This window comes from Phyllobates terribilis, unplaced genomic scaffold (genome assembly GCF_046119375.1).
Source record: "Phyllobates terribilis strain yellow unplaced genomic scaffold, ASM4611937v1 Scaffold_4__5_contigs__length_816908805, whole genome shotgun sequence".
NCBI classification, from domain to species: domain Eukaryota; kingdom Metazoa; phylum Chordata; class Amphibia; order Anura; family Dendrobatidae; genus Phyllobates; species Phyllobates terribilis.
Window position 1 is genome coordinate 419,554,068 of NW_027362764.1, and position 13,779 is coordinate 419,567,846.

Below are 13,779 nucleotides of genomic sequence, written 5' to 3' on the forward strand. Positions count from 1 at the left end.
TGAAGACAAATTAAATGAAGATAATAATACCAAAGAATTTGTGATTGAAATCATTTTCAGGAAGAAACTGAGTATTATCTGACAGAATTGCAGGGGTGCCAATACTTTTGGCCACCACTGTATATCTCTCCTTTTTTCATAGCATTTTTATTTTGTAACATTTAAAACAAGCTTTTATTGCATTTTTCAAATCCAATAGAGAAATTTGTATGAAAAACGATAGAGAAAAACACCATATTTAGAACCTGCTGTGTTTTCAAGAAAGTGGTATAAACCCCCAAATACTATAATAATGTTAAAAATGTTTTACATATAGACTTTTTGTTATACATTTGCTAAATGCTTTAACATCTGGCTGCAGCATTTTCTATAAAAAACTGCTTTTTAAAAATGCCAACAAAAACTTTAAAACACTAAATAAAGAAAAAAATGCTGAAAGAAGTGACATGCTCTATTGTGCAAAAAAACATGCAAAACATAAAATACTGATGACACAAAAACCAATGGGTGTGCATGAGATTTCTGGAATCTCATAGACTTTGCCGGTACGGTACTGTAAAACACAGCTGAAAATTTACATAAAAAAAGCATTAAAAAAAACGTTGAATAAACGCCTAGTGTGAAAAAAGCCTAATAGAAACAAGTCACCAATTCTGCATTTATCACCCACTCCTGGTTTTGGCCCCCACTCTTGAGAAAAAAATACTGTCCGAATACTGATAGTGGGGCCGTGGCCTATGTTGGAGGATCCAGCGCCTGTGATCCTAAGCATGCTGCTGGCCTATTTTGTCCAGTATAATGGCCATTATGTCAGAAATCTGACAAACCACATTAGGGTTCCCAATAGGGTCAGGCGTGTACTGTCCTACAATGGTATAGGCACTTCCATAAATATAGTTTTACATAATGGAACAGAAGAACAGATGTGAATGAAGCTGATCTTATTTTAGAATTTCGTTACCCTGTTATGTAAGAAACCCAATGAATGATGTGCAGTGCACATATGGGTGTCTAACATAAGGAAATTGCTTTAATTATTCTCAGGCTGACGGGGAATATTTAGAGGTCGATTTAGCTAAAATATTTTTTTTCCTTGTCATAAATTTTCATCGAGCACCCCACCAGCATATTAAAATGTAGCCATCGCACAACTGTTGCATCTCGGTGAATGCATATGTGCTGCGCACTAGCTGTGCTCCTCCTGTCTGATCAAGAGGAATGCCAAGCTCTGAGGATGGTGTGATTGGAATAATGATCTTTTCGTTGCTATGGAAACTGGAGCGATTTCAGGAGCAAAAGTACAGGGGGGCCAGAAGACGTGTCTTCCAAGCATGTTGCTTTATTTATCTGTTCTCACACAGCATGGTGATAATATACTGACCAGGGAAAAGGCCTCACTTGTCATTGTAATTGCAATGTGTTACTCGCCTAAATACAGCACTTTAGATCATGTAAAATCATACACGATGTGCTGAATAAATATGTCTGATCCTAAAATATGACAGATCCAATCTTTCTGCGGAAGACTTTACAGTAAAAAGCCACGATCACTGTAGACAATACAACTAGCACAGCAGATCTAAAGGGGAAGTCTGAAAGGAGAAGATGTTTGCAGATTAGCTATGAAAAGCAGAAATATTGTGAAAAAGGGGAACTCGTCTCACTTTGCTCCGTGTAGTTTGCATTGAGCTTTTGAATACATTTCATTGTATATGGAAGTAGCTAAATATGCAGAATGTCAAGTTTCCTGCTACTCCGTAGTAGGGGTGCACAACCTGGGCAACAAGAATACTGAAATGCCAATTTGTGCATCCCCAGACTTGATTGTAGCCATCTCTGGTACCCTTACATATTAGAAGAATGAGATCTCTCCAGGAAAACCACAATGGGGGAGATCTGCATGCTTACATGGTCTCATTTGAAGTGTCAACAGTGTAGATTAAGACTTTCACTCTCCAGTGATCATATCAGACATTTATTTAATATACTTTCAAAATGCTGTAAATGTCAAAATTTGGTAATACTGCTTTAAAAGTGTTTATCCACTATCGACCAAGCCCTTCTTAAATGCTACCGTGCCTTATGCCCCTTTCACACATCCTGGTGATTCCTGTACAGGAAAAAACAGTACTGGTGAGATCCATGGTGTGTTTCCATATGCCATCCGTATGTCTGTATGTGACATCCATGTGTCCGTATGACACATCCGTGTGATGTCCATATGTCCATGTGACGCTTACCAGCACCTGGGAAAAGAAGTACAGTTTTCGCTGATCCTAGGCGTCGGCTGCTGAAGGCAGCTCTCATCATTGTCCCCTGCTCCCGCTGAGATCAGAGCGAGAAGGAGACGATGCTGGGAGTAATATTCAGCCCCCGCTGAGTACATCCAGTGTAAAAAAAGAACTATATGAAAAAAATGGCTTGGGCTCCTGCATCATTTTCATAACTAGCAGAGGGAAAGCCAAAATCTAGGGGCTGATATTACTAGCCAGGGAAGGGGCCATTAGCCAAAAATGTTTCTTGGCTATTAACAGCCCACAGCTGTTTGCTGAGCGTTTACTTGCTAGATTACAGGGGAACCCCAGAAAAAAATTGACGTAGGGTCCCCCAATAAAATTTACCCAGAAAAGGCTGAACAGACAGCTGCGGGCTGATATTAACAGACAGGGAAGGGGCGATGGATCCTGGCCCCCTCTGATGCTAATAACATCAGCCCTCAGTGGCCCTAGAAATGGCAAATCAATAAGATGCGCAAATACTGATGCTCAGCCTTGCACTCCCACTTGCTATGATGCGGTGGAAAGTGGGGTAATAGGGTTGGGGTTCATGCCAGCCTTGTATTGGCAGCTAACATGAAGCCCAGGTTAGTAATGTAGATGTCACGCAATGTGTTTGAAAGACTAAGTGCAACACAAAGGGAAGGGGGAAACAGAGCCCAGACTCTGTGGAAAGGGGGGAGTGGAGACCTCCTAGGCTGATCTGATATCACCCTGTCTCCACTAATGTCCCTATATTGGTTCCTCACATGAACCTAAACCCTGTATTTCCCTAGCACTTGGCCCTGGATAGGGAAGGGGAGGATGAACACTAGTCGATCCCCACTAACGACTAAACAGAACAAGGGAGACAAACATGGGTGAAAGTAGCTTAGCTTTAGCCAACTTCAGAGAGATATCTCCAAGTGTCCTCCTAGCACCAAAGAGGAAGATAGCAGTCTGAGAGCTCCAGGCATTCACAAGGAAACATGCACCTTCCTGCTGCAAAGTGAAACTATGTAAACACCCAGGCCAGGGTGTCCATTAGCAGGAATAAAGTAGCCACTGGGTCCTAGGATGAAACAGTTAAGAAGATGTCTGTAATGCCAAATGAAGAGATCTTCTGCAACCAACTGCAGGGTGACTATCTGTCACATCTGACACACCCATGACAGTAAAGGCGTCTATAAGATGCCCCCATTACTAACCTCATAGTAAAAGTTTTTTAACTAAAGACATGGCCTGTAAAAAATCCTTAATTTGATATAAAAGTACACACGGTTTTACACCTTTATTTAATAATAAAAACACCTTTATACTCACCTTACTCCTATCCCTCTGAATTTCGTGTCCCCTGTAAAAAAACTGAAAATAATAAACAACAAAAATGCTCACCTTCACTCTTAATCCTCTGAAGCCAGTGTCACCTGTAAAAAAAACTAAAATAAAAAACAACCATAATACTCACCTGTCCGACATACTGTCCCACCCGTAATCCATCTCTGCGATATTTGGTTTACAAACTGAACAGTGGCATGAAGCTACTGTCCAGGCTGCAAACCATGACACAATGAGCTGCCACGAATGCAGCTTCAGTGACAAGCGATGACGTCAAAGAGGGTACCGCCGGTCACTGAAGCTGCATTCCCACAGGCAGTTCACTGAGAGCTCAGACGATGAACTGCATTGACCTCAGTGAGATCACTGGTAGCAACGTGAGAAAATTCTCACGGCGCTCATGTTGATCTCATTGAGTTCCAAGCAGTTCATCATCCCGGCTGGCAGTGAAGTGAGCCTGGGAACACAGCAGTGAGTGGTGGTAACCTCTATGAGGTCACCGCTACTCACAGAAGCTGTGCTCGCAGCACTACATTGTCTCATGGTTTGCAGCCAGGACGCTCGCCTCTTGACACTGTTCAGGTTGTAAACTAAAAATCACAGACATGGATTATGGCATGAGACAGTATGTCAAACAGGTGAGTATTATGGTTGTTGTTTTTTTTGTTTTTTTACAGGGGAGAAGGGCTTTGATGGATTAGGTGTAAAGGTGAGGATGTGTTTTATTCTTAATTTTACCCTGGATGTAGACAGCAGAGACTGCCTACAGCTGTCAACATTGTCAATGATGAGAGCTGCCTCCAGCAGCCGGTGCCGGGATTCAGCGAGAACAGTACCACTGATTCCCAGGCGCCGATATGTGTCACGTATGTCATCCGTGTGTCATCAGTATGCACGTGTTCAGTATGCATTTTGTGCTTGCTGCGCAAAAAAAACTGACATGTCAGTGGGTTTTTTGTGTCCTTGTGAAAAACCTGATGTGCACACACCCATTCAGCACAATGGGTATGCGTATGTCCATATTTGCGGCCCTTTAAAAACGGGCTGCATACAGACATACAAAAAGGACGTGTTAAGAGGGCCTTACATAAAGTAAATCAACACACTTTCACCTACTACATCGGCAACGTTCCAACGATGTCAGTTCTGTGTTTCCCAGATCCACGTGAATTTTATTTATTTGAGTAGACTTTGGTAAACTGCTAGGGTAGGTGTCCATAACTTCTTTTTCCAGTGGATTCCGTTTAGAAAACCACCTGAAAAAGCACTAACTAGCCGCTCAAAAGAATTAACATAAGCGTTTTTATGTAAAAATTAGTTGCTGACTAGTGATGAGCGAGCATGCTCGCTACTGCTCGGTGCTCGCCCGAGCATCTCACTGCTCACCCGAGCATCTCACTGCTCGAGATGCTCGGCGCTTGCCGAGTATTTCCGGGGTTGCTCGGCGGGATCTCGGGTCTCCTCCCGGCATGTTTGGCGCTCTTTACAGAGCCAATGAACATGAAGGGATTGCCTGCCACTCACTGTAAGGCCGTAGCCATGTTCATTGTGGCATTACAGTGATTGGCTGGCCGCACAGTGTCATCAGGTCTATATCAGACCTGGTGCCGCCATGCTCGTCACAGTCACTCCGGAATCAGATAGTGTAGGGAAAGCTGCTGCCGAGCTAGGGAGATATTTGCTTGTTTCTAGTTAGTGTAGGTGTACCAAACTATATTAGAGACTCATATCCATCTCAACAAATAGTTCTTCTGAGGACTAATCCATCTGCATAAATATCAGGCAGGCAGTGTATATAGCAGACTGCAGTGCACATAGCACAAGAGGCTCCATTCCAGTTCTGTCTGCTGCCTCTGTTAGATATTTCTAGAAATAAGCCCAGGTCTCAGGGGCCAGGAATAATTTTTTTTTGGATCTTAATCCTCATTATTTTCTTAAAAAGCAATCCAGAGAACACCGTTTTTATGCGCCATTTGCTTGTTGGCACTGCAGAATATAGCCAGCTCCTTTCCATATTACAGCGCTAAAAATCCAGCTATTTATAACTGGGTTTTCTCCATCACACGGATCACATATAAGTTTTCAGAAAATACTGCCATTTCTGACCTCCATTAAAAATTTGTTTCAGTGTGTCAGTGAAGCAATTGACACCAGTTTGCTTTTAAAAATAGTTACCTACAGGCCAGGTATTTAAAACTGTGGTTTCTCTGTCACACAGATCACATATAAGTTCGCTCCAACTTCAGTCATTTGTAGTGAGCGTGGAAGATATTGTCCTCCATTTAAAATGGGCAAGGCACGTGGCAAGGGACGGGGAACTGGACGTGATGGTGATGATGGTGCATGCAGAGGCCGAGGCCGTGGGCAAGCTGAAATTGTGCCACAACAAACACCCACATCTTCTTGCTCGACCTTCCTGTCCCAATTAATAGGGGACCGCAGAACACCACTATTGAACACAGAGCAGTGTGAAAAGGTTATTGGTTGGATAGCAGATAATGCTTCCAGTCACTTAGCCACCACCACCACCACCTTGTCTTACACACAGTCAAGTCTCAGTAGCTGTGAGTCTGGACCGCATATTCCTCACCCTGATCCTCCTTCCTCCCACCATGCCGAGTGCCCAGAGACAACTGATCCCACACTTGGATACTCTGAAGAGCTGTTCACTTTTCCATTTATAGATTCGGGCCTCTTGCCCGGTCCACTTGAAGAGGGGCAAGAGGAGATCGCATGTAGCGATGCCCAAATATTTGATCAGCCACGGTCGCACGAAGGCAACGGTGGGAAAGTGTCACAGGAGGTGGACGATGATGAGACACAATTGCCAGAAAGTCAGGAGGAGGACCAGAGTGCGGAAGTGGAAGATGAGGTGGTGGATGATATAGTAACTGACCCAACCTGGCAGGAGGACATGCAGAGCGAGGACAGCAGCACACAGGGGGAGGGAGGCAGAGCACCCCAACAGGCAGGAAGAAGCAGTGTGGTGGCCGCAGAAAGAAGGCAGGCAACTATTCCCCGTAACACCAACACGAAGGAAGTTGCCAGTACAACTGTTAGGTCTTCCCATGTCTGGTTGTTTTTTAAAGACTCTGCCAATAACCCCAAAAAGGCCATTTGCACCACCTGCCAGGCCAGCATCAGCAGGGGTGGCAAAACAACCAGCTTAATCACCGCCAGCATGATCAGGCACATGGCAGCAAAGCACCCGACTTTGTGGGCCGAACCCCAGGGTCCAGGAACAGTGTCTGTGGGTGGCACCACTGCTTCTTCCGCTGTTGTGCATGCAAGCCAATCCCCTGTCCATGGTGCATGCGAAAATGCCTCCTGCCTTGCACCTGTCATTGCACACTCTCAAGTAGCAGCATCAGGAAGCACGTTCATGTCCTTGTACCAGTGCAGCGTTCAGTTGTCCATATCCCAGTCCTTGGAACGCAAGCACAAATACGTAGCCAACACCCCACAGGCCACACTACTAAATTCCCACATTTTGCGACTGCTTGCTCTAGAAATGTTGCCCTTTAGGCTCGTGAAGATGGAAGCATTCCGCCACTTGATGATGGTCCCTCGGTACTCGGTCCCCAGCCTCCACTATTTCTCCCGGTGTGTCCCGCATTACACAAGCACGTGTACCAGAACATTAGCCGTGCCCTCAACAACACAGTTACTGGGAAATTCCACATAACCACGGACACATGGACAAGTGCTTGTGGGCAGGGACATCTCGCTGACGGCACACTGGGTTAACATAGTGGAAGCCGGGACTCAGTCGGACCTTGAGGCGGAACACGTCCTCCCGACGCCAAGGATTGTGGGCCCTATATCAATCAGGGTTGCCCACACAGTCTACAGCTCCTGCACCTCATCCTCCTCAGCCTCTTCCTCCTCTACAGCCTCCATCTCCGAAATGACCACATCAGTCACAAGCTGGAAGCACTGCAGAACTGCCTTGGCCAAGTGGCAACAGGCTGTGCTAAAGCTAATATGCTTAGGTGACAAACCACACAATGCTGAAGAGTTGTGGACAGCTCTGAAAGAGCAGGCAGATCTGTGGCTCACATCGCTGAACTTACAGCCAGGCATGGTTGTGTGTGACAATGGCCGGAACCTGGTGACGGCTCTGAGGCGAGCTCACACACGTACCATGCCTGGCCCGTGTGCTTAACCTCGTGGTTCAGATGTTTCTCAAATCCTACCCGGAAATGCCAGATCTGCTTGTTAAAGTACGCCGCCTGTGTGCCCATTTTAGAAAGTCACCTTCAGCTTCCGCCGCCCTTGCCGTGTTTCAGCACCGTTTGCAGCTTCCGGCTCACAGACTGGTATGTGATGTCCCCACGCGTTGGAACTCTATACTGCAGATGTTGGGAATGATTTGTGAGCAGAAGAGGGCAGTTGTTGAGTACCAGCATCAACAAGGCCGTCGGTATTGAGTTCAGACTCCACACATAAGACCTCAGGAGTGGACATGGATGTCAGACATATGTACCATCCTCCAAAACTTTAAGGACTCCACCAAGATGTTGAGCGGCGATGACACCATAATTAGCATCACCATCCCGCTTCTCTGTCTTCTGAAACGCTCTCTGCTCACAATCAAAGAGGATGCATTGCAGGTGGAGCACTATGAGATGGAGCAAGGAACCATACAGGGTGATTACACACAGCCCAGCCTCATCTCATCCCAACGTGGATTGGGTAACAATGAGGAAGATGAGGAGGGGGAAGATCAGGAGCTAGTTTCCTGCGCTATAAACGGTACTACCTGCACAGCTGTCATACCGTCTGTTCAGCGTGGATGGCCAGAGGACAGAGAGGAGGAGGAGGAGGAGAGCATGGTCAGTCATCCTCTTGGTGAGAAGTCTTGCCTGTTAGTAGTCTGGCACGCATGGCTGAGTTTATGTTATGCTACCTTTCCCATGACCCTCGCATTCTCAAAATTTTGGGTGACAGTCATTACTGGTTGGTGACACTTCTAGACCCACGCTACAAGGTGAACTTTATATCTCTTATTCCTGAGGCGGACAGGTCTTCAAAAATGGGGCTGTACCAGAAGGCCCTTATTGTGGAACCATTAAAAAAATTCCCATGTGAAAACGCTGGCGGCAGAGGTCACAGTTCGTTGGACAACCAAGGAGTACAGGCGAGAGAGACACAACTTCAATTCGGCAGAGGCAGGGGAACACTGTCAAAGTTATGGGAGAAATTTCTCAGCCCCTCCCATCGCACAGTCCAGGAGTCGTAGGGTACTCTCACAAGGAGTGTAAAGTTTGGGAAGATGCTGAGGGAGTACCTTGCCAACTGTACCAACGTCCTAATAATTATTGGGTATCCAAGCTGGATACGTGGAATGAACTGGCTCTCTACGCTTTGGAGGTCCTGGCCTGCCCTGCCGCTAGAGTTTTATCAGAGCGGTTTTTAGTGCCGCTGGTGGAATTATAATTGATAAGTGAATCCGCCTGTCAACTGAAAATTCTGACAGGCTGACTCTTATAAAAATGAACAAGGGCTGGATTGGACCAGACTTCTCAACACCACCGAATGATAGCAGCGTAATATAAACTCAAATCCAGTGTCTTTTTTGGGAGGTATATTCCCATGCACCTCTTCACACCCACACATGGGTATACGCTTCCTGATTTTGACTATTTGCTCTTGTTCTCCTCCTTCTCCTCATCCTCATCTTCCACCACCATATCACCAGGGTGACCGTGGTCCGTGATGCAACACCCACATTATTTTTTTAAAGGGTGTTTATGATGCCCGTAAAAAAATTTTTTTATACAGTATGTTCATGTATACCCCCCAGGGGTAAATGTTTGTCAGCCCACACACTTACTGCATGGGCATTACAAGTATAGGAGACCCGCTCCTTTCTAATGGGAACATTTTTTTATGAGGCCCTCTAAGACTCTTCCAAGGGGCATTGGAGTGCCTCCCAATTTTTGGCAGCCCTTGCTTTCACTGCATAGGCCAACACTATGGGAGACCCTCTCCTTTCTAATGAGAATTTGTCGTTACTGTGGTCCTGCTCTTTGTGTCTTTAAATTCTTAGGGGGATTTTTCCTAAATTTGGTCAGCCGATGGACTCACTGCATACCCTATAACTGTATAGCAGACCCTCTCCTTTCTAATGGGAACATGTCGTACTCATTACAGTGGCCCTGCTCTATGTGTCTTTAAATTGTTAGTGGTGTTTTTCCTAAATTTGGTCAGCCGTTGGACTTACTGCATACCCTATAACTGTATGGCACACCTGCTCCTTTGTAATGGAAACATGTCATTACTGTGTCCCTGCTCTATGTGTCTTTAACTTCTTAGTGGGGTTTTTCCTAAATTTTGGTCAGCCCTTCAAGTCACAGCATGGGCATTACCACTATAGGAGACCCGCTCCTTTATAATGAGAACATTTTTTTTACTGAGATCCTCCTCTGTGTCTCTTCAAAAGAGTATTGGGCTGCGTCCGAATTTTTGGCAGCCCTTGCAGTCACTGCTTACACAATAACAGTATAGGAGACCCACTTGTTAATAATGGAACAACAAAGCATAGCCGGCTGATGGCTCTCTAACAATAGCGAGGGCTGACTGCTGGCCTTTTAAGAATATTAAGGGCCGCCTAACGACCCTATAAAAATAGGCTTTGTCCCTCTATCATAAATGAAACAGGATGTGTCTGATGAAGTGTCACACACCACATGGCCAGATAAGGTTGTAAAATGCTAAAATTACATTTCCCGGTGAATGCATTTGTCTTAAAAAAATAACGTAAAAAAAACCAAAAGAATAGTATCTTTCTTTAGTATAAAAAACAGCGTCACCAATTTAACCTCAATGTAATCACATTGTTCAGCTTCTGCACCTCCTCCTCCATCTCCGAAATGACCACATAAGTCACAAGCTGGAAGCACTGCAGCACTGCCTTGGCTAAGCAGCAACTGGCTGTGCTGAAGATAACATTCTTCCGCCTCCACAAACCTAAAAGGCCACATTTCAAGTGCAAGCAGCTGCCCAGAAATCTGGCAATTTAATATTGCGGCCTGTGGGTAAGTGGGTGGGTGGCTGGCTGCATATTTGCGCTTGCATTCCAAGTAACAGAAAACTAAGCTGATGGTGGCCTCTAACATCATCATGGCCTCACCTCGGCACTATGAACTCTCCTGAAGGAGAAGCCAGGGCCCACCGGAGGAGTCTCCGGTTTTTTGGTGGGCCTGTCCAATCCTGCCGAGAAGCAGCCCTGGCTAAGAAATGTGTGGGGGTAGGTTCCCGGACATGCTGCTTTTTTAATGTGGATCGGACGTGCTTATGCATGTTATTTCTCAAACCGCATTGCAGATCAGGACATTGCCCAACTTTGTAGTCATGAAATTAAATGCGCAAAGAAAGATGTTTGTGTGTCAAAGCACCACCGACAAGTGCGAGCTGATGTTGGACGGGCTACCATTGCTTCTGCAACAAGCTGCATTAGAGGACTTCCTGGGAGAAATGACACCCAGAGTAGATACAGTTTCCCTCTATGCCAGTCCTTTCACCGAGCTAAAGAATATGGCTGTGGTGAAATACAACTCTCAGCAAAAAAAGCTGTGGACTGGCTCCGTACCGTCCCTGGCCACATTTACCTGTCCTTCCCAGTAAGTTCACTGGGGAGGGCACGGGTAATGTTGTGGGACCTGTGCTTGTGGAAGGCGGAGACGACACCGGGACAAATAGTGGTTGCTGGGGACCGAGTATAGATGCCCGGTCGCTGCAGCCATAAGATTGTGGACAGCTGCCGCCTCCATGAACCTAAAAGACCACATTTCAAGTGCAAGCAGCTGTCAAAAATGTGCAGCCTGTGGATGGGTGGGTGGGTGGCTGGCTGTATACTTGCGCTTGCATTCCAAGGAATGGGGTAGGGACAACTGAACGCTGCACTGGGACAAGGACATTGATGGTGATTGTTGCAAGTCTGCAACGACAGGTGCATGGCGGGAGGCATCTTCGCATGCGCCAAGGATTACTTATGATGGGCACACTTTTAGGCAGTGACCTGGGAGTCAGAGATGCTTCCAGAGATCTTCCCCATGCTGTTCCCATGTCTTTTCAGCACTGTATGCATGTGTCTGATGATGTGTCACACACCACATGGCCAGATAAGGTTGTAAAATGTTAAAATTACATTTCCTAGTGAATGCATTTGTCTTGGTTGAAAGCAATGCAAAAGTGCAAAAAACGCATCAAAAACTATACGTGTGAACATAGCCCAAGATGTGGAGGAGTATTTTTGGTTTTGGTTATTTATTTTGCCTTATATACAAGTCATTACCCTGGAAAGGATGTTCCTTAACATATTTCCCAGGAAAATCCATTTTGGATCTGTTTTTGTATGTTTTATTGTGAGTCCGTAAAAGTGGCATAATACCTGGCTGTGATTGTGGTAAAGAGCTTGAAAGGGGTTGGATAGAATCCTACGCTGGGAGACCATAGGGTGTTGCACACGTCTTTTTAGGGCAATTAAAAGCTTTGTACTATTATGATCCACGGCAAATCGATTTGCTGTGAATTTAATTATTTTGAAAACTTTGAACCATTGGTAAAGTAATTTGTCTAATTACTTTTGAAATGCGGAGGCTTTGTAGAAAAATAGATTGCAATTTCTAAATGTTTCACAGGATATTTTTGTTCAATCCCTTTAATTAAATCAGAAAGTTTGTACTTCAATTGCATCTCAGTTGTTTCATTTTAAATCAAAAAGAGTAGTATGCAGAGCCCAACCTCCTGACAACGTTGTTGACAGCAGTGACCTGGGAGTCAGAAATGCTTCCAGGGGTCTTCCCCATGCTGTTCCCATGTCATTTGAGCACTGTTCCCATCGATTTGGACAATATTTAGGCCCTCTGCAGAACGCCGGGGGGAGCCTCCTGAAAAATGCTCGAGTTTCCCATAGACTTACATTGGGCTTGTTGCTCGGGTCGAGCAAGCGAGTATTCCAATTTGCTCGACTCGAGCATCGAGCACCCGAGCATTTTAGTGCTCGCCCATCACTATTGCTGACCTCTGAGCATTTTTCAACCACTTTATTTTTCTAAAGATGCTAAGCAGTAAAAAGACGTGAGCAGACCATTCTTCAGTATGCTGAGATATCTGAGATTTTCACCATAGACTTGCATTAGGTGCAATTCCGCACATGCGTTTTTAGTGTCTTTTCGTGATGCAAAAGCATCAAAAATGCATGTAACCTGCATCTAAGTATGTTAATAAAATTTTGTCAAGGCTAAATACCAGGAAGTATCAAAAGCATAGTAGCTTTATTTAAAGCATGACACACCAACAAGAGACAAAAACCGCAATATCAAAAACGAGAAAAAAATGCATGTTAAAAAAAATGCACACAAAACACAATGAAAAAACGCAAGTAGCCTAATTAAAATAATGGGTGCAGGAATGGTGCAGATATTCTGCAACGTCAAAATATCACCAAAAGGTCATCATGGGAACATACCTTAAGGGTCCTCTATATCTTAAAGGAGACTATGAGTCCCACAACTATGTTGTTTTACTCAAATCTGCTTTTTATTTATGAATTTTTGTTACAGTAAAACTAGCAGATAAATTCATTACCTTTTCTTTTTCTGGACTTGCAATATTCATCATTGCAATGTCCTGCCACTACTTAAGTGAATGCAGCTAAAACACATCTCATTAATCACCCTAGATGTCATGTTTGACAATTTGGTGGAAATATAGAATTTATGCTTGATAAATAGCTTAATTGTTTGAAGCTCGAATGCTAAGAACTCTATCTGTGTCATTTGGATGACTGAATACCATACAGTAAGCACTAAGAAACCTGACCTTGAGCACTGTTGAGAACACATTGTAGATGCTAGCTGTGTATTATTTTTGTACCTAATTTGTTAAAGCACCACTCCAGCATTTTTTTTGTTTATTTGTTTTCTTTATTTTACTGCTGGAGTAGTGTCACTAAGTTCCCTGCCCATGTGTTATACTCACCAGCCCCCTTCCTGATCTGTTTTCGGGGCCTCTCGGGCCTCTTCTACACGTTATCACCTGCCAGATCGCTTCAGTGTTTGCTGGGCGATCTGGAAGTCACTAATCAATGTAAGTCTATGAGAGCCAGAACGAAGCTCTCAAACTTACATGACCGTCACCTCTGACTTCTGGTCCAACCAGAGTGGCGCCGGTAACAGCT